The sequence below is a fragment of the Centropristis striata genome, chromosome 12, assembly GCF_030273125.1.
Source record: "Centropristis striata isolate RG_2023a ecotype Rhode Island chromosome 12, C.striata_1.0, whole genome shotgun sequence".
Classification (NCBI taxonomy): Eukaryota; Metazoa; Chordata; class Actinopteri; order Perciformes; family Serranidae; genus Centropristis; species Centropristis striata.
In genome coordinates, this window is record NC_081528.1 from 10,139,750 (window position 1) to 10,165,980 (window position 26,231).

A 26,231-nucleotide genomic window follows, 5' to 3' on the forward strand; every position below is an offset into this window, starting at 1 on the left:
CTGGCAGCATTTCAGTGCTGGACAGGCTTAATTTTGTGCACTGTGCCATCAAATACAAGTCCAGAATCCTTGAGATCAGGAACAGGAAACACATTTTTGTCAACAGGCCTGAGACTCTAGTAAATACCAAAAATGACAGTCCATGTTCAGTATTATTTCTTTTGAGGAAAAAGTATGAGCTCCAAACCTGCCATAAAGGTTTGGAGGCAGAGCAACAGATCTAGCAGCAGTGCTTTTCAATTGTCGTTAGTGTCAACTTCCTTTAATGTTTTATAGACGTTAAAAACTGCACTCCTGGTAAAAAGTTGCTCTGTGTGATACAAACTTTAGTTGCTGCAGCAGTCGACAACTTTTGAGACATGATGTTGGTGTTTAGACATTATTACTGTCAGTACAAACCTTCATTCTGTGCCTAATAAAAAACAACATGTCAAATCACAGCTGAATTATATATCAAATTAGTTTTGAATCACAAACGATCTGATGACAACTGCTCCATTTTCGCTTTGAGGATCATGTATTAAATTTACATTGCACACAGTGGTGCATTACTCTGCCACTGTGTACATATTGATTTTCAGCAGGATTTGTTTATTGAAAAATTATGATAAACGATTTCAAATGGCTCTTTATACACACTCTTCTCCGGACAATATTAAATCCTATAGATTAAATTGTGCTCCATTTTGACCATTTTCTATGCGTTTTTTCTTACTTTCAAACTTATTGTTCTCCTGGGAAATCAAACATTAGTAGTCAACCGATGCATAAGAATGGGTATAGTGCATAGGTGCATACTAAGTATTCTGAATGAGCTAATTTTGATTAAAAATAATATTTTTCAAATATTGAATTCAAATGTGATGATAGAGGAAGATTTACAGCTCAAACCGCCATTTGTTGTCCAAACTTTTTCACGCTTCCTTTTACGTATGTTAACAAATTTAAGTAGTGATATCCGTGTCTTTAGTTTGCTACTGTAACAAGACGCGAATGCACTTGAAGCTGTGTGACTTCTGGGTGGCAGCAGTGCCAACCCTGAGCCACTAATATAATGTAGGTCAAGCATAAGTCAATGCAAAAACACTGATAAAAGTCCTCTGGATACAGCCAAGTCTGGAGATTAACAACATTTGCAGTCAATCATAAGCTGAACAACTGTCTCAGTAGCTGCTAAGTACACACAGAAACACACACTCAGAAAGAAAAACACACTCACACACATACACTCTGGCATCACAAAGAGCCCCTGTTGGCCTGCCTGTGGGTATTGGAGTGTTTGGCCTTGGTATAAATTGGCTGCCAGCTGGAGCGACGGACACTGAAGGCCTGCATCAGTGGACGGAGCCAGGAGGAGAGGCCTCTTCTTGTTGTGGCAGCTTTGGCTTCACTTCAAAACACACACACACTCTCTGAGGCCACACACACACTTCCACGCACTTCGACAAAAAACACAAAAATTTCAACATGCTCTTGCTCAACTGTAAGTATTCACACATCCGCCGTTACACACACACACACAGTTATTGTCTCCTCTTAATTCTGTTTGATGGCCCTCAATCCTCCAGCCAGGATTGGGTGCCTGGGGAAATCAGGCAGACAATAGGCGCGATCCAAAAAGAAGCAGACTGCAGCCAGCCAGGAGGCCGGACGCGCTGCCAAAAAGCAGCAACACTTGAATAATTGAGCTTTGAGTTTAGGTTGTGAAGGCCAGGAGTGAAGTTAGGGAAGCTAATGTGTAATACGCCTTGCAGGTCAGAACCAAACACAGAGAGAGCAGACCCCAAAACTGCTGCCTTGGATTTACATTTTTTTGCATGTTAATTTAACTGAGGAGTGACGGTCTTACAGAAGGATACATGGCAACCATTTGACAACATTTCTTCCGATGTGATCATTTACTGTATAATACTGAAGTGCCATGGTGAAAGATATTTTCTCTCAATCTTTACTTCAAGCTGTGAGTGTATCAGAGGGAGCAGTGAGGAGGAAGAGATGGTACAAGGAGTACCTCTTTGTGTCATAAAGTCTCTCCCAGAGGCAGCGGAACAAAAACATTCAGACTGATCGCATCACACTGACAAGACAGAAAGTCAAACCACTAAACTAAGAGTTAGTCTACACTAGCTTTGCAAGGTAACCCACCAGCGATCAGAGGAAATTTATCTGAAAAAAGTGTAAGAATCTATCAATTACACACATTTTAGTTCTGCAGACACTGTAGGCAAACAAAAACTTTATTTTCCCATCTTTGCTCATCAGGGAAGGAAAGCCAAACAGAGCGAGTGAGAAATGATCTCGGACACTGACTGCACCTCGGGTGATTTCTCCGGTAATAAAATCTCGGATTAATGTTCAATGCAGCAGAATGGATAATGTTCAGCAGGGGTAACTGTATAAAGTCAGGGTAGCTGAAACTATTTTATAATTTAATGTCAGAAAGTTCATCCTTTAACTATTTGGATATTCAGCTAACTTGTTTTTCAGACTAAACTGGCAAATATTCTCTGGTTACAGCTCATCAAATAGGAGGCATCGCTGCTTTTCTTTGTTCTATGTTAGTAAATTAAAAATATATTTCGGTTTCGGACAAGACAAGCAATTCCTATATGTCATGATGGTTATTTTTTGACAAGATTTCAGTCCAGAAACACTTTTACACCAAGGATATAACTGAGTTGAGACAATGTGCATTGCCCTTTTTAAACGTTCGTACATGGGTTAATGGTAAAAACAGAACCTGTAATTTTCTAGAAAATTCACAGCAAGCAAGTGCGCATGTTGATGGTGTTTCTATCATAAGACTGCCTCAAAACCCCCAAAAATACAATCTGCAGGTGAAGGGTAATTTACAGGATGACGCCAAAGAAAATCTGAACTTGAGAGAGATTCAGAAACCTTCTGTCGGTAAAGGCCAATGCCAGAATCATCAAACAAGGAACAGCAAGACACTTGGATGCTCGTGACCAAATTACCAGCTACATAAACAAAACACTGTGTATTCAGAGTATTTCCAGCACATGAGAACACGTCTGACATGGACAGTCTTTCCGTTATGTGCTACATGAGTAACTCTGGACAAGGTCCGGATAATCAGGTCCAGATATTGTCTGGAGTTCATATGAGGAAACGGCTTTGGACTGGAGCTAGGTGGTGTATGATGCAAAAACAAAAAAAGGTTAAAAAACCAACAACTCTTTACAACAACTAGCACTCTACAATCAACTTCAACTTTGTGGTCACTGAATTATGCTTGAGAAGACTAAAATTATGGTGATTTCTAGAGTTACCTATAAATCATTTTTGCAACCAGTGTTCTTCCTTGGTACCTTTTGTACCAAAGTTGAGCCTTCTTGTTGTTGATGATGAGGAGCAGAGTTTTGAAGCAGGTTGAATAACTTGTATTGACCCATTCACACCAACAATGTCCCGGTCCTACGGATTGTGCCAATCAATTGCACTAAAAAAGGGTTTCACATCATTTTCATAATGTATCAAAGCTCAAAGAAACACTTCATGGCTCTGTGTTCATGTTCTGTATCCAAGGTCACAGCTATGACGCAGGCCACATGTGTTTTCACCTCCTCTGCTTGAGTAACTACTTATGAAGGCCATGATAATGATGTTATTGATCCCAGGATATGATGTCCTCTGATGAGACAGCAAGCAAAACAACCTCTATGCAGCATGTGGAAGATCCTGTTTACTTATAAATGTTGCAAAAAAATTCAATACAGTGGTAGATAGAAGCTGTGTTTCTGGAGATGGAACAAAACAGCTAACTTTGTAGACCAGCAGTGGGTTTTACACCAGTTTTAGTCATGTGTGGCTCAAAGTGGGACGAGCAAACTGATCCTATAGGGGAATAGGGGAGATTACAGCAGTAAAGCTGTCTGGAGTTAGTGGTTTCTCTCTGTTGCTAGCTCCACGGTTCGAAGTCGGCACTCATGCTAAAAGGGTTGGGGATTCCCATCGGAGACATGAGCACAAAAATGCACATACTCATGACACTGTAAGGAGCTTTGGATATATGTTTCCATTAAATGGCATATGCTATTAGCAGTGCCAAACAGGCTCTTTATCCAGCTCAAGCTATTAAACACAGGCGCCACTATAGAGCATGGGGTTGGTCCTACTGTGCAAACACACAAAGACACAAACAGCCTTGACATAAGGAGAAGATATGAAGGAGTAAACAGTCTTAACAACCAGAGGCTCAGGACACATCGGTCGCCGCAGCAGCAGGAAGACAAAATAGATAAGAGAAGAAATCTGCTGTAACATGATGTGCCTTCTCCAGTCCTCTCAATCCCCATCTGCTAAATAAATACATCAAGTTCTGATAATTACATTTCTCTTATATTGGCTTATTCAAATGACTAGACTCCACTTAATTCATTTTCACTTAATCCTTACATATATTTCTCCTGCGAACCGGGGAATATCTGCCTCTTTAGCTGCTAAATGCTCCATTATGTTCAGCAGCTTTTCACCCACTGTGTCTGGCTGCTGTTTTGTGCTGAGCAGGTATAGTGGACAGCTTTTTCTCTGAAAATAGTTGCCTGTTGCAAATATAAGCCACGCTATGAGAGCACTGAGAGGGACCCAAAATAGTAAAGTTGCCGCCGGACAGCTTAACAATGAGCTGAAAGTGTAAAGCTCTGTAAAGCCGAGGGGAGCTGCAGATTTAAGCGATATTAACTGTACAAGCAGCCTCTCTTATTGAAACATTGTTTTCATATGAATATTGTTATAAAAATATTGATAATAGCTGCTTTTACAGCTTGTATCTGTGTTGTGCCCTTCAAACATATCCCCTGTCAATTTAAGTATGATTACTACATTTTTCTTCTTTTAATTTCTATGCAACACTACACGACTCCTCTTCAGTTTATCCCAAACAAACAAGTGTTGTCAGAGGAAACATAAAATGCATCATGTCCTCAGGGACAGCGTTGTTATTTTCTTAGGAAAGATGTACTACATGCCGGGTGTTTGCACAGTAAATGAAACAGCTCCTCTGAGCCTGCTATAGGCTGCATCAACACTGTTTTACATTAACAAGTGACAGGACGGACTTTTCATATGAACACAGAATATTGAGAATCTTTTTTTCCCACAAATTACAGTCTGGTCCCTGTCGACATGTTGATCATCAACATGCAGCAGCAGGACTCTGGATCACCCACACCTATTGCTGCAGCACAGACTCTAAGAATGTTTAAGACTCCAAGAAACATGCAAGATGAACATTGCTTTATCAACAGCCAGTTGGTATTGCGGTTGCCCACTGGTCAGTGGTTCGATCCCTGACTATGGCACCCTACATGTTTAAGTATCATTGGGAAAGATAATAAACCCCAAATTCTCGATAGTGGCAGTTGGCACCGTTTAAGGTAGCCTCGGCCACTAGTGTGTCAATGAGCGCTGTCTGTAGTGTTAAAGCGCTTTAAGTGGTCACAATGACTAGAAAAGCACTATATAAGTGTAGACCATTTTAACTTTGAATATCGTAATATCATAATGTGGCATCAGTGATTTCTTTTCCTGGTTCTAAAGGATGAATAACAGTAAAGTGATTTAATCTAGATGTTTTATATTGTTTTCTTCACACACTTTGTTAATCAAAATCTCATTGTGTAAATATTTTTGCAAAAGCACCAACAGCCAACCCCAAATTGTATTTGGTGAAAAATATTGTGACATTTGAGCCTTTTTCCATGTAGCCAATTAGGGATGGGCATTTGGAGGAATCCTGCCAACTCGATTATCTATAAAGTTAACGTTCAATTAATCGATTATAGTATAGTATAGTATATTATATTCAGTACTATGCAAAAGCCTGTTTTGATAATGGACGCTTTTATTTTGAGAGGACGAAAAAATACTTGATCCTGTCTATCGTAAAACTAAGTCAATTGTTATTGCAACTTTCAGTTTTCAAACTGTAGCTTTATCCAACTTTATTCTCAGCTCATTGGCTTATTCACGTACGGCAGAACTGATGCTCTGCCGTGTTTCAGTTCAGTGAGTCTTTATATGCAGTCAGAGATAAGATCAAAATTTAAAAATACACAGATCGATTAAAAATTCCACGTGATCGACCAAATTCTTACTGACCATCAATCGATCATCGAGTAATTGTTCCCATCCCCATAATCCGATATCCGATAATGAAATGTGGGATTTTTGAGGTGTGAAGCCGATACTGATTTTAGAGTGGAAAAATTCACAGATTACCAATATGGCAACCAGCATAATGAATTATTGAGGTGGAATGAGAATAGGTCTATTCTATGTGGATTTTGCACATTTTGCTTTTGTGAAAAAATGTTCTCGCCTGGAGACAATAAAATCTAATCTAACTATGCAAAGATACTTAGAAGGCTGCCTTCTTAAATAACTTTCTTAAAGCATATTTAACATTATTTCCTTTGTCCCTTGTGTCTCATGTAAAGCTTCCTTGGGTTTCTAGAAGGGCACCTAAAAGTTATTAATATTCTTTTTTTTTTTGTAATCAACTTTTTATTGATTTTAAACATAAAAAAAAAAAAAGCACAGGAATCGAACATACATAGAACACATAGAACAAAAGTTATTAATATTCATTCACATTGCTCATACGATGTACTACATTGTCAACTAAATGAGGGTCTTTGCAGTAAGTTGTCTCACACCTTACTGCCCATTTGTTTAATCTTTTCAGTCTCTTTTAGTGATAGAGAACAGATCATTTTTGGCCCAGTGCTCTGCTGAACAAACTAGGTGATTACAACACAGCTTATTAATCCTTTGCTGTAGTATATGTTCTGATTTTTTTTTTTAAAGAGTTCATATTGGTGCATATTCAGCACCGTATACAGGGAGACTGAAAATGTTCTCAACTGTCCTACAGTTAAATTAAGATGTCAAGATATGAGAGCTTCTTCCCCAAGTTCAATGTATAAGCCTCCAGAATATCTACCATCACAGATAATAAAGCAGTCAGATTACACCGTATATTTTGGAGTACTTTGTTATGATGGAGTGTGACAGAATTTATCACAGCGTAGCAGATGGGTTGATAACAGTAACTAAAAAGCTGCTAGAAAAACATAAATGAACCTGAGTGAGCTCCATTGACAACCGATTGTGACGAGTGGATTATATCAAAGGCTGTCGGAGGACTGAACGTGTCTGTTGTCTCCTCACAGAAATGTCAAATACTGCCTTTCTTCCCTGCAGTCCCAGCAGTTAGCCAGGCTTTGGTGCAACAGTGTAATCTTCACTACATGTTGTCAAGATGTAAAGCAGCTCTTCTCTATCCCAGATAATCATCCCGGGACCACCAGCAGCCGGCCAAATGGTGCTTTATTTTGGCGGCGGCTGGTGCATTACCAATGTGTAGTTCACCAGTAATATTGGAGGATGACCAACTTGTCTCTCTTCTGCTCTAAAAAGCCCTCTTGTCTGATGAAATACTTTTGGCAGATGAATAGATGGATGCACTTTGGAAAGGTGAACAAATGTTTCCAACCCTGACAGCTGCATGGGAGTAGTTAAGTTACACTTCAAATAATCTACTCGTGCATAACGACCACAAATGTTTTGTATGTCATGTACAGTATAACAGTTATTACACGCTCAGTCTGACACATTCACAAGTGCAAATAATACACAACCACGAGATTCAGACAAAATATGACATTTTTTGTGTGGCTTAATTTTTGACTGCTTGTAATGAAGGAAACTAATGAAATTAAACTTGTTGTAAAGGCTCTGACTAAAGCATAGTACAGACGATGTGACATTGGCCGTACTTTCCACGTCCCAGCCAGATTTTTGAGACGAAAACCCTCGAGACGGCAGAGCACCACTCTGATGCCTGTCACCACAAGTTATCTAGTTGAAGCTTTAACATTTTTAATAAATCAGAGGAAGACACAAATGCACCAATGCAAAATTTTTTTTACATTAGCTGCACTGAAACACCATACTTTTAGGTGTGACTGAATTATTTTAGCGCTGCAATAATACATTTTAATTGTTATTTTGTAATTTCTCATACAAATTGGTTAATTTTCTGGTAAATAGCAGTTTTATCCAAAGCGCTTTACACTACAGACTCATTCACCCGTTCACACACAAATTGATTGGGAATTCATTCGTACACCGATGAACGCAGCTTCGGGAGCAATTTGGGATTTGCACAAGGATACTTCGGCATATAGGCTGCCATGGTCAGGGATCGAATCACCGATATTCCGATCAGTGGGCGGACGCTCTACCAACTAAGCCAATTTCTCATGTAAATGATTATAAGCTGGAATAAAAAAGCAGATGTATGCTTTTCGGAGTCACATGTTGCCATCTCCACTTAAGGTGTTGAGTTAAAAGGACGCTGGAAGTAGTTTGGCCCTGCCCACTTTATGCCCCTGTCCTTCACTGCACAGATGCCATGCACATACGCTTTGATGCTCGCAGTACTGCCATTTGAAGGCCAGGTTCAAGTGCAATTCACACGTTCACAGATCATGTTGGTATAAAAGCAGCGTAATGCGTGCTTTAGTGAGTGTGTGGTTGAGCAACAATGAGAAGAAGTTATTGGTTTTCTGGTGTTATTAACTGTACAGTCTCACAAACACTTCTGTCAGATTCAGCACAGCAACTGATTGACAGATCAATCACATTGTACGCCAGCTGTTAGTTTATCAGAGCAGAATGTCACATTGTTGGGAAAGTTTTTAGATAAAGGAGATAAACAGCTCAATCAGGTGCTCATGAGGAAAAATCTCAGGGCTGTTCTGCAGGTCAGACACCAGGCTGAAGTCTGATTATCACCAGCTGGACGCTTTATCCAGCCAAGTACTGGAACCCACCGGTCTAGGACGGGGACATTGACTATATGTGAACTGTTATTAAGTTCAATTTAAGCACAGAAGTGAACTGAACAGGTACAAACTTCAGGATTGCTGTTCTGCAGCTGAAAATATCTGAGTCAAGCAATTACACCCAATGACACAACAAATAAAGATTTTGTTTGCGATAATGACAGCGGTGTCATTAACCGAGACGGCGCTGGCGCGGTGCCTCTAAACTGCGGTGTGCTGAGTTCAATTTTACAGCCTCGCAAACACACTCACTTAAATTAACCGTCTGCCACAAGTCTGATTTTTAGAGGATGCTCTCTTTCTGTGACAGCGTCCTGAGGCTCAGCGCCCTTCCCCTCCTGCCTCGATGAAAATAATCTGTATAAAAGCATGATTAGGAGACTGAAATAAGCACTTGTCTGCAGAGGAAAATCAAAGTATTAGATTTTATTAGATAAAAGACTTTCAAGGGCCGTAACTTAGTGACCTAATGCTTCATAATATTATAAAATGTCACGGACTTACGCCATTATGCTTTACGACTGCTGAGGGTAAATTACACCACAGCCACAGCAGTTTTAGGTTAATTTGTTGTCTGACATTTTAATACCATCCCTATGGCAAAGCTTCAGACTGTGATTTTATTGTAAAAATTTAAATTGTGGTACACATTTACCCCCCACCATTTATGAGCGGCTCTGGTTAAAGTGACGTAGTTTTAATGTTGAAGGTTTAAGTTTTCTAATTACCAACCACATGTCACTTCAGTGTCAAAGAATCACTTAACTTACCCCGCCTGTCAGAAGGTCCCTGTCAGAAACGTCACTTCTTTAATGAACTCTGTGCTGACAGTATTCAGGAGTCCACCACCTGCCACTTATCCTGACAATGCCGCAGTGATACACTGTATTTTAAACCTTTATTTACCCAGGGAGGGTTTGCTGAGCGTGTATTTTCTTTCAACATCACTCTGCTTTATATTCTTAGTTACACCCAGTCAAACCACAGTCACCTACAGCTTGCAGCTTAGCAACTCTACTGGTGGGACAGGAAGGCTTTGCTTTCAGGACAGACAGGTGGAGGGTGTTTATCCACTTTACTACTTTGGTTTTCTCAGCCACAGAAGACAAAAAGTATTGTAGTAAATAGCTTGAATGAATGACCTTTGGCCATTTAAGTTACAGCCTCGACATGCAGTATTTTAAAGTAGACTTAATTATGGCCTTCCTGTTGTAAAAAGGATGCTGCCCTTTATTTCCCTCAATTTTTTGCACCGATTTAAAACAGCAGGTAAAGAATCTGAGGACAGCCCATAGTAAAGATAATGTGGAAATGCAACTTCACAGTTAGCATTGTAGAATGTAAAATATGGCATAAATTAAAAAATACTTTTACTATCAAACAATGTCTTGATTATTTACTTGATTTTCTTTTTTATAAAATGCCAGAAAATAATCTTTAAAAAGTTGAATTTTCCAGAGCTCAGAGTGACATCTTCAAATGATTTGTTTTTACGGCCGACAGCCCAAAACCCAAATATATTAAATCTACTAAAAGACAAAGAAAAGCAGCAAACTTCACAGCTGAAACCAGTGAGTGTGAAGTTTGCTTCAAGGATGATTCTTACACAATTGATTAATGATCAAGATATGTGACAATTATTCACAGTAGATTGACTAATCATTTTCATTTCAGTCTAAAGTAAATAAACTGTAAGCCACAATGCAACCCAACCCAGTGGATGTGAAACATAACCTGGAATAAATCACTGTATTAAAACTGGGACTGGTGTATAAAACAGGTTCTCATTTTGTGCCATAAAAGTTTTTTATAAAAATGGAAGCTCTTCTTTGACTTCTGGGTATGACATATATGTGAGTTTCGGTAGAATACATTTATCTTATTATCTGTTTCACTCCTCACTTATTTTCTTTATTTAAAACAAACTGGCAACACAAAAAAAACTCATATCCTGTGCTCCAGAGACAAATACAGTCATGGAAAAAATGATTAGACCACCTTTGTTTTCTTCCTTTTCTTGTTCATTTAATGCCTGGTACAACTACAGGTACATTTGTTTGGAAAAATATAATGATAACAACAAAAATAGCTCATAAGAGTTTCATTTAAGAGCTGGTATCTGGCTATTTTCCATGGTTTTCTTGATAATGATTTTGGTTATAATGGACAAGAAATCAGAGAAAACAAGGGTGGTCTAATATTTTTTTCCCATGACTGCATACCAGGCGTTGAAATTTTAAAATCTTTCATTAACTGGAGATATTAACGAAAGGATTAAAAAAAAACCTACGAGCATTGGATTATTACTGGTGCTAATAGTGTAATATTGATGTTTTATCAAATATTGACATGTATCACAGAGAATGTGACCCTTTTTATCATCCATTTCTGAAAACTAAAGCTGACTCACTAACTGTCATCCCAAGCTTACACCTGTCACTGATGTAACACACTGTTTAGAGACAAACCCTCGGGTCAAAGTGGTCTCCTTCTGAAGCTCTTGGCCTGCTGACCTCCATGATAGTGACACCAGAGACCCTGAAGGCCAGAGAGGATTTGGGGGGAGGGGAAAGGTCCACCTACAGTCTACAGTGCGTTTCAATGGACAGTTTAATCGAGCTATGCTTAAAATTGATATTGGCGTCTAATAGGGCTTCTGTCCTTGTCCCAGTTTACATGCAACTGAGAAATCGAATAACTGACGGGAACGTGTCCTCCTCCTCAACACTGGGTGGCGATATGCGTCGTTTCAGCGGGTTAATTAGGCCCCCTTTCCGGTTGACCTCAATTCGACACTTTGTGCCGTCACTACTGACCAGCGACTGGCTAATTTGATCGGCTAATGCGACCGGCTAATGCGACCGGCTAATGTGACCGGTTAATGTGCGGCCGGCTTTCTTGGATGTTTTTGTTCCGGGGTCATACGCCAGCGCGGGGGTGGAGCATGTGCACATGTTTTGTCATACATACCGGCGAAAATCCTATTCCAATCGCATTATCTGAGTGTCTAAATCGGAGTTGGAAAAATCCAACTTCAGTCGGACTAACACGTTTACATGCACTTCAGTTGTCCAGTTATAGTCAGATTAAGGCAATAATTCGTTTTTTTCACGTGTCATGCAAACGTACTGAGTGACATTATCTCTGCCAGGAGGGGTCATTGGAGGCCACGTCACTTACAATGCAGGTGGAAGAGGAAGATGAAGGGAAACCTATTTGATTTTACCATTTATTTATCTGTTGATTTATATGTTGAAGCAATTATTCATATAGTTAATAAAATATTAATTAATATGAAACAAAAAGTGACAAAAATACTATTTTTAGAAGCACAATCAGACAATATTTGCTATTCCTTGATTAATGAACAATTCAGCTAATTTTCTGATTGATCATCTCATCTATTAATCATTTTCAACACCAACTCCTTCCACTGAATAATTGCTGCAAGGGGAATAAATGTGTTGTCCATGATAGATGATGTGTGTAGGCACACTTGCAGTTTTAGCACCATTCCCAACAGCAACCTGTCAACCAAACTATTCAATTTTATCCTAAACAATTGGAAACTATTTCTCATTTCGATTTCTCAGAATAAACATATTCAAATGCACCATTCAGTCTGTGGCGGAGAGGAGTCTGGCTGCAACACGGAGGATGCAATGAGCCATTACGTGGGTTTGCTGGTTAACAGGCTCGCATCCGTGTAGTGCTGTCTTGCTTTTCCAGTTTTAACCACAAACTGTGGGCTCTTGGCCGCAGGCACAGACAGGGTGAGTCGCACACAGACCCAGAGATGACAGTTATTACCCATTTACTGTACAGGCAGGGCTCAAATAGAAGGCAAGCGAGTAATTAATTCCTCATTTGGCCCACCGACGTTCATTTACAAAGGCTTTCTGGCCTCGTTAAACTGACACACATGCTAAACAGTGCTGTCACTTGTGTATGTCTCTGTTGCAGACTTTGAGGGGAACTTAGTGCAAATGCAGACCTTAGCTGACCCTTGACCAGGTTTATCAAACAGCTGACAGACCACTAAATAAAAGCTGACCTGTTTATTGTCTGTTAAGTTCTTTCAAGAAGGCCTCGGTCCAGATTACTGCCGGGGGAAACGGTGTAATTGTTGCCATACACTGGTGGAGGTGTGCTGATAAAAGAAACAACTCTTCAATCTCAGATCAAATGTTATTGATCATATACCGCTTCCTCAAGTCTTATTTCATTCCAGTGAGAAGAAGCTGAGCACTCTCCGTCCACAACACTTATTATTCAACTTTCCTGTGAATCACTCAACTGAAAGCTGAGTGGGCAACAAGACTCCAATAATTAGTATTAAAATAAATATGAGACAGACCAGTCAAGTATCGTGCATTTTATATAATTGTATCTGGACTAAGAAGGCAGGAACAACTTGAGTTAGAAGTAGTTGTTTTTTTCCTGGAGGCATAAAGATAAGAGTTGAGGCAGAAATGACCGCAACAAAATATTTACAGCTTAGGACGTGATATGCCTTCAATTTTGGTGATTTCCTGCTTCACAGGTTTGGCTGTTAAGTCACAAACTTCACAGCATTGAGAGTCGATGCTGTTTGAAAGAGAGCTTTTGGTGGAATAGTGGCTAAATATAAGAAAGCTGGGGGTTTTAGCTACCACAATAGCAAACTTTTTTAGAGCGACTACTAACCATAAACAAGTCTTGTACAGAACAAGCTAAACACACATCTAACGGGTTTACAGAAGGATCAAAGTTAACACTTCTGATTTAGCCCTATGGTAATCTGAATCAGGATAAAATCATTCAATCATGCAGCTCTTTTAGACTTTCAAATTGTTATCGAACCAAATTGAACGATTGAGTGAGTCATTTTGTGAGGCCTGAAACAATCTACTCTTTCAGCTGCAGGAGTATTGATGAAGTAGACTTTGGCAGAGCACAAGACGTAAGCAAAAGTTTGACTAACTTGGTTGTGATTGTCCAATGAGCCCAGACCCAGAACATACAACACTGCAGTGAAGTAAAACAACCTGCAAAGTTGTCAATCGATATTGACAGGCTTGAAAACTGCGTTTTCCCCACTTGTGGCGCTAATAATGAATACTTTTAACCGAGAAAAACTATTGTTTCATGTCATGATGCCAAATAAATCATTGACCATAGTTGTGTTGGTGGATTAAAAGGTCTGGATCCAGGCAGGCTGCCACCAGAAGGAGGCTTTACCGCAAGAAAGCCCAGAAGAGAAACCCTTCCAGAGTAGCTTTCAGCATCCATAAACTCAATGTATGCTGTCTTCATTACAGTGGCTGAGCTAACAAGTGAGTCTGGAAGCCGCCCAGCTGCTGTTTATTAGCCCGTCACTGCGCTACATAACAAACAAGCTCAAAAATGTACCACTGAGCAGTGAGTGACTTCAACGTTCAAGAAAAAACGGTGTTCTCCCTGCATTTTTAAAGACTAAAAGCCCAGGGAATAAAGCAGACAGGGCATCAAACTTAAAAACAGGAAAGAGGAGAAAGTATCGTTCTGAAACACCGGCTGTTTTCTCTCCACCTAAATCTGTCTCAGGCTCTGTCAGCTGGTGTTTTTAATGTCAACATAAAAGCAAGACAAGCCATTTAAATTCACACAACCTGTTGACGACCAGTTACTCAAGATGTTGACATAAAACAGATACGATCAGTGAAAGCAAAAGCGAGGCCGTGAATCTTATCTGGAGAGTCTGAACGGCCACTGTGACCCCCCCTGACCATGAGGATATTAATCTGCATTTATTTCACATGTATTCTTGTGTCCTCTGGATTAAATGCTGCATCTTATACATATATATATTTTGGCTACAAAGAATATTTTTTTTATCCCACTGCCAAAAGAAGAAGAAAACTTTTTTTTTTGCAGTCAGGGATTTGTATGTCCTCTGGTCTAAACAGTAACTCAGGGAAATGAATCACTACTGGATTCAGTTTCAGTTTTCTTGACCTACGGTCTTGATGCTGCTTCAGATGATATCTGCTGGCTGATAAAGTCTTCTTTTGTAACTGCTTGCTACAGTTTGCAGTGCTATTGTTCACTGGAGCTAAATCCAGCTAAAGAAATTTTCAAGAGAATGAAAAGATGTTTCATTCTCTAAATTCAGCTTTCTTGCCCTCAACCAAGAAGGTTATGTTTTCAGTTTGTTTTTGTTTTTTTGTTATGAGCAAGATTGTGAAAAGAATGTCCTTATTTTCAGGAATTTTCAGTGTTAGGGTGAAGCATGGGCCATAGCCGAACTCACTAAATTTTGGAGTGGATCAGAATCACAAGGGTTTTGTTAACATTGTGAGACAGAGCATGGCCTTGGTGCAGGTCTGCGCTGTGCAGGTGCCCTTCTAGTAGCAATTTATTCAGGTCTTAAGGCCTCGTCTCATCACAAAGCAGCACAGCAAAATTTATTCTTTGCTCAGTATGTGATTTGAGAAACTAGTTTAGCTCCTTTCCTACTGGACAAAGAACCCACAATATGTAGTTTTTGGTTGTAGTGAGAGAGGCTGCAATTGGTATTAATTTCCTGGACGAATGATGGGTTTTACTGGCTCCATCTCCGATCAGCATTGATGGAAACAAGACTCGCAGGTAGATACACTAACTTCTTCCCCTTTCAGCATTCGGAGCAGGATATCCGGCCGTAAGACTAATGTTGTTGAAGCCCAGTGGGACCTTTTTTCAGACTGTTGGGGTTTGGAATAATAGGCCATTAGGCCAATTGGGCAGTCCCCATTTTCAACTTTGTTTTTTGATGTCAAAAATGACACCAGAGGAAAAACAGAAAAGCATGGCTGGCTGCTGGCAATGGGAAATTAGTCTATAACGAGTCTAAACGCCTGTTTTTGGAGAATTTTTCATGTTTACAAAAACCAGCAAGCCAAGCTCCCAAACAACTAACAAGCTAACAAGCTTGCCAAATGGCAGTTAATCTGTCATTTTGGACTCACTTTCCCCTCAAACGTCGGAACTATAAAGACTGCTCGCTGCAGGCCAACGCTGCAAACTAGCATGTCAAACTCAAACAAAGTTGAACTTGATTGAGTCTTGAAGAGTCACAAGGGTTTACTGAGCAAATTTCACTGAATATCAGTGTGACAGGGCCTTCATGTCACTTCATGCCATTCAATGAGACTTCTTTGTTGGAACAACATTAGTCACTAAGCACAGAGCTTTACAGTAAAGAAGTTGAACTTGGATACATTTTTGCAAAAACTAAATGAAGGGTCAATGCTTTAAACGTCACGCTGCAGGAGGACAGAATGATTGTTGCTGTGATAACTTTACAGACTTGTAAAATCTTGTCTATCATAAACAACTGTGCAGCCTAATGATATGATAAAACCATGGGAGGTTTCATTTAAACTTCATTTAAACTCATCGATGCAGCTCTTTGCACTTTTTAAACACCTTTTACTGTCGGATTCTCTCTGTGTGGCCCAAGTGGCTTTTTTTTTTCCACCACACAAATAGTTCTGTATAGTCTAATCAAGTGTAGATAACCAAACCTTTTTATCTGTCAATGACTTCTTTTTGAATCTAACAGGACATAAATCATACTGGACTGTCTGGGACAAATACCATTTTGGCTCCACAGTGTCGCTGAATACTGGAACTGTAATCTACTTTATTTTCTACAGAAAATTATTTTCTCAGTTCTTATCGAATGTTCAAAGAAATACAGTGTTGAGGAGGAGAAAGTGAGTGCGGTGCCGAGGATTTAAACAGCTTCTCCATACTGCAGCTTGATTTGTAGGCGAGGGATTCTCCACAGTTACTCATCAGCTCATTTAGGAAGCTGCCTGAGATAATTTCCTGTCACAAGGAAAAGACAAATGCATCTTCTGGAGGTTAAATCACTATTTTTTCATTATCAAGAAGCTCTGGCTCTAAAGAGGCCATATCCTGCTTGCCCGTCCTGTAGGGCAGACAGTTTTATCTGACTGCCCAGTGGGACCATTAACATTGTTTAAACAGAGCCGAGGACGCATGTTTTGGGGTAATAGGTCAAAATAAATGTCCCTTTTCTTAATTTGTAGTCATTATGCACTGGCAATCTAGTCACAGCATTAAAAAAACTCATTAGATTTGATTCACTTTCAGGTCAGAGGTCAGCTGTCCAGAGAAGCTGCAGGGTAATTTGGGGTTTCCTTGCAAAGTAAGCAGAAACCTGACATGCTTGGACGGTATGTGCGGTCTTATGCAACAGCCATATCATATGGTATCTCTTGAGTGCGAGCCAAGCAGCATTCTGCTGGCCAGGAACCATCATTAAGGTCAGTGAGGTCCTTCAGTGCTTTGAAAGCAGCCCAGCAAGATGAGGTTTAGCTACAAAGGTTGACATATGTATGTAGAAATACATGTTTCACCAGCTTACATTATAAAATAGGCCTCGGAGCATCCTTCACTTCTGATTGACACTATAGATTTGGATTTTGATGTCAAGCTGGTACACCTTTCCAAAGGCAAAAAATCAAAGAATGATTGAAAGGCCCATCAGGAGAGGCAGGACTCAGATCTCTTTCCTCTCTGATTTTATAAAGCATCAGAGAGCGGGTGGGCCGTTAAAAACACCAGCACGCTGGGTGCAGTTTAGTAGCAGCATGTTACAGGATTTAAGGCAATTGAAGCTCACAAAAGCAGAGAAAACACTTGCAGCGTGTGCACTTTCAATATACAAATTACATAATTAGCGGGCAAAATGTGAGTCAAGCGCTTTAAAAAACCACCCTGTTAGTCAGGTTACAGAGGTTCCATTTATTTTTACAGTTACCTTCCACTCCTGTTTGAAGCAGCCAACGAGCAAGACAAAAGCCTGGAGAAGCTTTCATGTCAATATACAGAAACTGCCCCGACTTGAACTCAAGACTGAGATGGTTAACAGTCTTAGGTTTCCCTGCACAAAAGGTCTGCTCAGTATGAAGCTCTGTGGTTTACAGTGCACGCGAGCATCGATTTGGTGATCTGCAGATTAAAATATGCCTAGACGTCTCTGCTACAATCAGGCTGCAATTGGCTGTAAAGCAAAAGATTTTAGACTTGTGGTTTTCATGTCAGAGTTGTTTCAGCATGCAGCTTTTCAGTGAGTGTGTTTAAATGTGTAGCAGGTTTTAACAGCACATTGAAATGAATACTGCAAAACTCATGACACTCAAGTTATTTCTGTCTATTTTTTAACCAGAATTTTAAAAAAAAGTTTCTATATAAAAGGGTTCACACAGCTTTTAAAAGATTAAATTCAAGCACCTTCAAGGCACCCAAACCAAAAACTTCCAGTCTCTCAAAGCCTTTATCGTTACATATTGTCTTACAATAAATGCAACTGCAGAAAAAATAACATTTACTTTATACACACAGCAACACAATGTTTCAACTATTTATTAACTTTGATGGTGCGTTTTGATCATGATTATTTGATGCTCGTTCTTTTTCAGAGTGCGAGATCAACAGACTCATGTAGCTACGAATGGCGAGTGGACACAAATCGCTTAAAAGCATTTTACAAGCCTGCAAATTACAGCAAGTACAGCAATATGTGTTGTGTTCAAGCAACAAAAAAGATCAAATGATCTGATTATCCTGGAAGAATATTGACATTAGAAAATAACTACAAAGAAAAAGTTCAGTGCTCATCGCAACTTATTCAATTTGTTCATTTTCTCATTTGGGATTAGAGCCTACTTTGCTTCTGGTGTGACTCACACAAACAAACAAATGTGACAAGATTTCTGTTTTAAATGAGTGTGTCGGTGAAACCCCAGATTATGTTGAAAACCCTTTCCCCAAGGAGTATATTTGAATTCAAGCATATTCCCAATCTTTGAAACATAGCGGTTAAAATTAACCAAACTTTGTATGAACCCTGGAGAACTTGGTGTCTGTAAAGAGAATATTTACTGCTAATAGAAAACATTTTTTGGAGGAATAAGTGTCAGTATCTATATGAATAATGAATAAGGCAGGTTGCTGTACCAGAATGAGGACAAATGTTTGTGTGTTTTAAGGAAAACAAACTTAAACGACAGAAAAAGGTCCAAACATGTTTTAAGATAAAGAAAACATACTCTACTTGAATGGTTACATATGTGCATGATAAGATTTTCCCACAATACACCTTAATTACCTTGTCAAAAATGCATCTTCCCCTCCCTCACTTGAAAATCCAGAATTTCAAAAGTTTATACTGGACACATAATGTTTCCTACTCCGTTTGTGCACTGGACGCCTCAAAAATCACATCACAATTGTGTAAACTAGTTGGGATGTCACAAAATCCTGCTCCTCAACGTGTCGAACTCTAGGGTGAGCAAAGAGAAAGTTTCCTTCTCCAGCAGATGGATGTGAAAACTGCCTTTTTGGAGTCATAGTAAAGGGGGACTGAATTGCAGACAGAAATGCCTTGATAAGTGAGAGGTGTTTACAGCAGCGTAGCCTTTAACATGTGGTTCAGCGGATGCTTATATATTGACAACCACATTTAACCCAGTTTAAACCGAGACACCTACATCTTTTGACCTGCCAATCACCCCCAACCATGCTTCCTGTGAGCCCCTTGTGAGAAAAAGTTGAGGAAACCCCACACTTTAAAGCCTGCTCCTGTCCTGTGTTTCTCACTGTTTGAAGGTAAGATATTTTAGCAACATCCCCCCCACTAAAGAAAACTGCACACAGACTTGTTGGCTGCTCTCTGCATGCCTTTCCCCCCCACAATGTCACACAGGGCTCCTCGCTGCAGCAGCAGCAGTCTGGCGAGGGGCGACATCCACCCTGAAGAGAAAAAATGCACCAACTTTCTGTCTTGATTTAATCCAAACCTCATGTAGATCCTCCACACACACATACACACACTCACACTAACTGAACTTTGGACGGCAGGAGGAAGAGGTTAGCCTAATGGTGGACCATGAGATTTTTTTTCAAGAACATTCCGGCTCAATGGGAAAGAAGAATTGGTGTTTGGCTGAGAGGAACAACAGCATTTAAACATGACGAGACAGGCAGAGAGGCGGCTGCCGGAGCCTCTTCTCCGGCTTTGCTAACCGTGTGCATTAAAGCCGCCTTTACATTGCACGTTTCCCCTTAAAACCCCATCCCCGGTGTGCAACTGCAGGGCCCGGCGCCGCCATACACCACCACATAGACACATAAAACAACACGTATAGCATGCCCCGTAGCACCAAGCGGAAAGAGACATGCGAAAAATGAGGAGGTGGGGGCAACAAACCGGGACCGTAAACCGGCGATGGACCCGCCGAGCACGGAACATGAAAAGAACAAGTCCAGTTGGACGAACTAACCTGTTTGGGAGCAGCACGGTCCGCTGGATATTGGGTTGAATCCGAGTTAAATCCACTATCAGTACAACAAAGAGGCGAAAATGACCGAGCGGCCGCGGAACAGGCCGAAACAGCACTCCTGGAGCAGCGAGGCGCATGCGCGGAACGCAGCCGGAGGTGGAGGGGGAAGAGGGGGGTGGGGTGGATGAGTGCAACTAATTTTTTTTTTTTTAATTAACATCCTAATAGCTAACATTATTAATAACCTTAACTGGAAAAAGATCTGGAATTTACCTGCTAGATATATAATCAATAATAAGGTTAAAGAAGAATCTTTTAAGATAATTCACAGAATTTACCCATCTAAAGTTTTTTTATAACGATTTAAGAAAGACAGACTTTCTGCGAAGGACACCCTGAAGATGTTTTTCATTTATTTTGGTCTTGCCCTTTCTCAACTAAATTATGGGAAGATATTTGTAACCTGATTTCTTTTTCGATTGAACCTCATTTGTTTGGTTTCACTGACTTTCCTTTTGCAAAAGTTAAAAAAAACAATAATATATCATCAATCTCATGATACAGTTGGCCAAATGGCATATCCATAAATGTTGTTACGTTAATCAAAAACTTCTTTGTCTTTGAAAATGAAACCAAACAATATATTGAGTCTATTAAGAAATCTACCAACATGAAAGCTATAAAAACTTTGAATTTATGTACACTTTACAATGTTTTGTATGAAAGCTTGCCTCTGTATTGTTGAAACCCCCTGACGGCGTTTTGTTGGTGTATAGCTGCACCATATTGCTTTAATAAAGTTTCCACAAAAAAAACATTTAAAATTGATCCACTGAGTGGATCATTCATTATTCATTTTAAAGGAAATAGCCTGAGTCAGTGGCTGTTTTCACTGTGTGTCCGACACAAAGTCAACACAAAGGAAGCTGTAATAAACATGTTAGTCACTCAAATAAAATCAATAAACCATAATTAATTGAGTAATTTGTATGATAAGGAAAGTACAAATTGGATTTTCGCTATAAAATATATTGTAATGAATAGTCTATTATTGTGACTTTATTGTAATGCAACACATGAGACGCTGTAGTGAACAAACCAAAACAAATAATCAATAGTTATGAAAGCACAAATCTCTGTACCAAATGTATTGGCAATGGTTGCTGAGATGAATAAAGATAAGATTTTTGTTTTGACATTTGTCTCCAGTCAAGAATGAGCCTTCATTATCAACTTTTAAAGCCAACACGACTTTTCAAAATGCTCTGAAAAAATGGAAATATTAACACAAGTTCTGCCGAGGAAGACCATGTGATATGATTAAAAGTCCCCAAAACAGCTTTAGTAGCTGTTTCATTGTCCTAGGACCTTTAAGTGGGACAGTTGTAAATTTAAAAAAATCAGAACTTTATTCCAGTTTGTCAAAGAGGCTATGTATACCTAGTTAAATAATGACATAGGAACCGAACAGTGAAATGCAAAGTAAAGTACTTTCAGGAAAACAAACAATATATACATCAATAATCAATGCCAAATAGAAGAAATGTATGTATACAATGTATGTAAATGTCTTATTTTTTATATATTCTTGTTCTGTCTTCTATATCTATGTGTCTGTATCTTGAGCTGTTGTGACAAATAAATTTCCCCACTGCAGGATAAATAAAGACATACCTTGTCTCTCTTATCTTAAATACGATGAAAATTGAAGATAAAGTTTATATGAAGAACAAATGGTGGAAAAAACAGTTACGCACAAAACAAAGGGTACAAGTTGTGCAACTATGGATGCAAAACAGCTGTCAATGCTTTCATAATAAGCATGTGGGCATGTTTCATTTGGTTGAAAAAAAAAAATTTGCTTGATGCCGCCTGTCCACAGTTCATGTCCTGTCCTTTCATCCAACCAACTTCACACTCCCTTCCCTGGGTCCTCAGCAATACACCTGCAGAGTGTGAAGTCCATTGGATGAACGGTTGTCAACAATATCGAAGGACAAATACACACAAAGCGACAAAGAATCCTTCCAGTTTAGTTAGATGTGGAGCTGTATTAAAGCTTACAGGCAGGCAGGACCTCCAGGAAAATGGGCAGAGTCAGGTTTCACGTCAGGTTCCAGAAAAGTTTAACACTCGTGAGAACTTTACTGATCTGTCGGGGAAGAAGTGGAACTGGGCCGGTTTATGAACTGAGAGGCTGACAAGGGAATGAGATGCAGGTGAGAGGGGAAGTTCATGTAACTGCCGAGCAGATCAGGGGAGTGGGAACAGGTGATTGGATGGGTGGAGCTGTCAGGTGATGGGGAAAGTATATTGGCTATAATGGATGGAATGCATTAAACTGTCATTGCTGTTATATTGTCCACCAACTGTAGATAATATTCTTTAAACTCATGAAGTGCAACTGATGCATCCTTACAGCAATGTTACAGTGGGGTTTTTTTTCACTATTTTTCAGTCCTATGCTTTGTATTTTATGTATTTTTTTTTTTAGTTTTTGTATGATATAAAATATAAAGATATGACAAGGATAACACATACAATGTTGTGCAGGGAGAGGCAGCAGAAATAGGTTTATTTGTGGCCATTGAATTAACTGACAGAAAATAATTCTGATTGGATTCCGTATCTTTTTAATTGCTTTTGTCACTTATTGCATTTATGAAATGGTTGCAAATCAAAACATGAAAATTAAAGATAAAATAAGATTTAACTTTATTCATACCAAGGGAAACTGTTCTACCACAGTTGCAGTACAAATACATAAGTATCAGATAGAAAATAACACTTTGTCTGATGAAGTCCTTCAAAGGTTGATTTAAAATCATACATCTGAATACTAAAACTTCAAACTTCCCCTACCCTACATTTAAAAGCTTTCTTAATTCACAAATGGAGGAAACTGTGAGGACGAAGCCGTTCATTTCTGTGGTTAATCCCACCAGATTTATGACCAAAAATCTATAACTGGAACAAAAGGAAAACTGATTATGCCTAAGTACAAGCCTTGAAATATAAAGTTGAAAATGTCTGGTGAGGTTGAGATGGGGGATAGTTGGGTTGAGGTAAAGATTTGGTGTGGCTATAGTTGGATAAGCGTTTGGGTGGGACACATGTGGTTGAACTATTGTCAGGAAGTATGGCTGCACGCTACTAATCGGAAATAATGATGTTGAAAAAGTTGCCAAAATCTCTGTTTTTAGCCCAACCACAGCCCAACATCTGCTGACCCTCTGAGGTTCCAAATCCGTGAAGTTCCTGTTGATGATTCATCGTCATGCTGCAGTCATGTTTTTTGTTAAAGAGCTGAAATTAAAGTGTCCCTCTTCAGCTGCAGATGTAGCTCTCCACCATAATACAACATCTTTTTATTATTGGTGCAGGATGTACAGTAACTCAATTTAAACCTTCCGCGGTTGTGGTTAGATTAATTTAATCAAGCCAGACTCACTTCCAAGAGATTGCAACATTTGTATGAAGAGGCTACAGTCCTGGAAATTTTAGTTAAGTTAGATTTTTTAAAGTGCAGTGACTTTAAACTATGTCCTTAAATATAAATATTTACTCAAACCCACTTCATGAAATCAAATATTAAAATGCTTCAATGTACTTAAGATATTTCCCTCCAGAGTTGAGTTCAAAATATCAGATAAGCCGGTTGGAATGACTTCTAAAGATCTGATAGAAGTTAAAGGAGGATATAAACCAAGTTCAGAGTGAGAACTATCAAGGGATTCCCTATAAATACAACTTTTAAAACAATGTGATAACAGTAAGGTGAAATCCAAATTAAATGCCAAAATCAGGTTATAATTATGGAAGGTTGGCATATATAGATTTGTACGTAGAGTATCAAATCTGAGATTATAAACTTTTCCAAACTCAGGTTGTCAATGTAAAAAGTAAGCATGTCCTTGCAAAAACTTTCTACCCATTTACAGTGCATTCAAAAAGTATTCAGCTCCCTAAACTTTTACCCCCACATTTTATTATATTTTGTTCTAGCCTTATGCTAAATTCTTTTATTTTTTGTCATTTGTGAAAAAGAAAACTGAAACCAAAATGTCACATTGATAGAAGAATTAAATTCCTTTGTTCAGAACCTGAATTTTAACTCAGGTGCTTTCGATTCCTCTTGATCATCTTTGAGATGTTACACCTTGATTGGAGTCCACCTGTGGTAAAGGGAGGCACACACCTGTCTATAAAAAGGTCTCAATGCCTGGCAGTGTAAAACCAGGCCAAGAGGTGGAAGGAGATGTATGTAGAGAGAGACAGAATAAATGATAGCAGATGAGTTCAACTGAAAAAAAAAACTCAACAGTCTAATCACTAAATATAAAGTGGTCATGATTAAATTTCTCCCAAATATGAACTTTGTTGAAAAGCAAAACTAAACACAGAAGAGACTCACAAAGGGTTAAGGAGAGGGAGGAGTATGTTGTCATGTTCTGCTCAGTGCAAGCAGAGAAGTTGAAAGATGAAGATGTCTCACTCTGTTCCTTTTGGCAAAAAGAAAAATCACAAGTAGGACAACATTAAAAAACAAATATTCTATAATGCAGCAAGAATGTTTGCACAGTTAAACTGGATGTAAACAAGTGTCCCTTTACCAAATAACGTGCAAAAACAAACATTTTGCAATGATAAGGTTTAACTAGAAGTTTGCTATTTCCAATATATTTAAGATGTTACTCACCACTCCTTATGATCCCTGAGTCACCTGAAAACACTCGATTTGGAATTTGTTTTATGGTAGAACATATAACATTTTGGAAAGATTTTTTAGAATTATGGCCCAATGTGTAAACCAACACATGCAATTATTATTGAAGGAAAACAAATATTACTTATCTTGAATGTGATGATAACAATGTAAGTATTACTGTTAACGTATTAGGTAAACTGCATTGACATTTAATTAATAAAACTCTACCAAGACCAAGTATATTTCATGTCTAATTTTTTGACTGTGTATTCATGTACTCTGAATTCTGAATTTGATGCATCTTGTTTTATTTACAATTTGCACCACGTTGAACTTTTTTTGGAGTGGTGGTTTCAATTTAAACTGAATGTTGTTTTTGAGGCATTGAAGTTTGTAACAAATAAGAACAGCTAAAATTTAGTCTGTCACAAAAAATACATTATATTAATTATTTTATATACCTTTCTGATGTAAATTATTGTAATAAATTAAACAAATGTAATAATTATTATATGTCTCTGTTAAATGAACTGATACGACTTATTTGTTTGTATATGTTGCAACTAAATAAAAAGTTATACAATGACCCAAAATAATATTCATAACTCGACTTATTATTATAATTTTTATTATGATTATAATTATTAGGCTATTGACATATCATTATTCGTCACACTGTTAAAATAATCGCCTATGTCATTTTTTGTCAATTTTTTTTTTGTCTAAATCATCTCATAAATCTCCTCCATCCTCAGTTGATCAGATCATGTGATTTTACCCCTTTAAGATAATGGCCTATGTCAAGTGTAAGACTTAAGCAGATTTATTATGCCTAAGTCAAAATAAAATGTGACTTCTTATTTTGAAGGTGTCTACATAAGAGGGACATGAGCGCGTCATAAACATGATATGGGATGTGTCATGATGAACATTAATGACACTTTGAAGTAACATTAATGCTCATGATACTTGTCATGTCATGTTTCTGACAGGCTTGAAAATAAAGTGTCACCATATCTTGCTTAAGTCACAAAGGCATGTTCAAAAAATTGCCTAAGTCATTTATTTATCTTAAGTTACATAATTTACACACAGTGTTATTACTATGCCAATAGCCATCCTTTGTTACATCCTTTTTGAGTGAAATGATCAATTAATGTCATATGTTACACTTTTGGTGAAGTTTTTTGTGTTTCCTGCAAGACTTGAAAAAATGAGTTAGGCGGTTATTTTAACAGAGTGACGTATCATTGTCTTATACAGTCTATGATCATTGTTCATTATTACAGACAGCTTATGAAAGACCTATACTTCCCATCCGGTCCAACCAAACATCAG

At 38.7% G+C, this 26,231-nt stretch overlaps 1 protein-coding gene across 2 annotated transcripts in view; it reads right to left on the reverse strand.

Moving 5' to 3' along the window:
* The window catches only part of LOC131981550 (polycomb group RING finger protein 3), a 70,319-nt gene extending 50,013 nt beyond the window's left edge, over positions 1–20,306 (reverse strand). For both annotated transcript variants that reach the window (XM_059345891.1, XM_059345890.1), the window contains exon 1: positions 20,186–20,306. The gene's annotated coding sequence lies outside the window, so the exon portion shown is untranslated. The remainder of the gene's footprint in view (positions 1–20,185) is intronic.
* Positions 20,307–26,231: the final 5,925 nt, after the last annotated feature.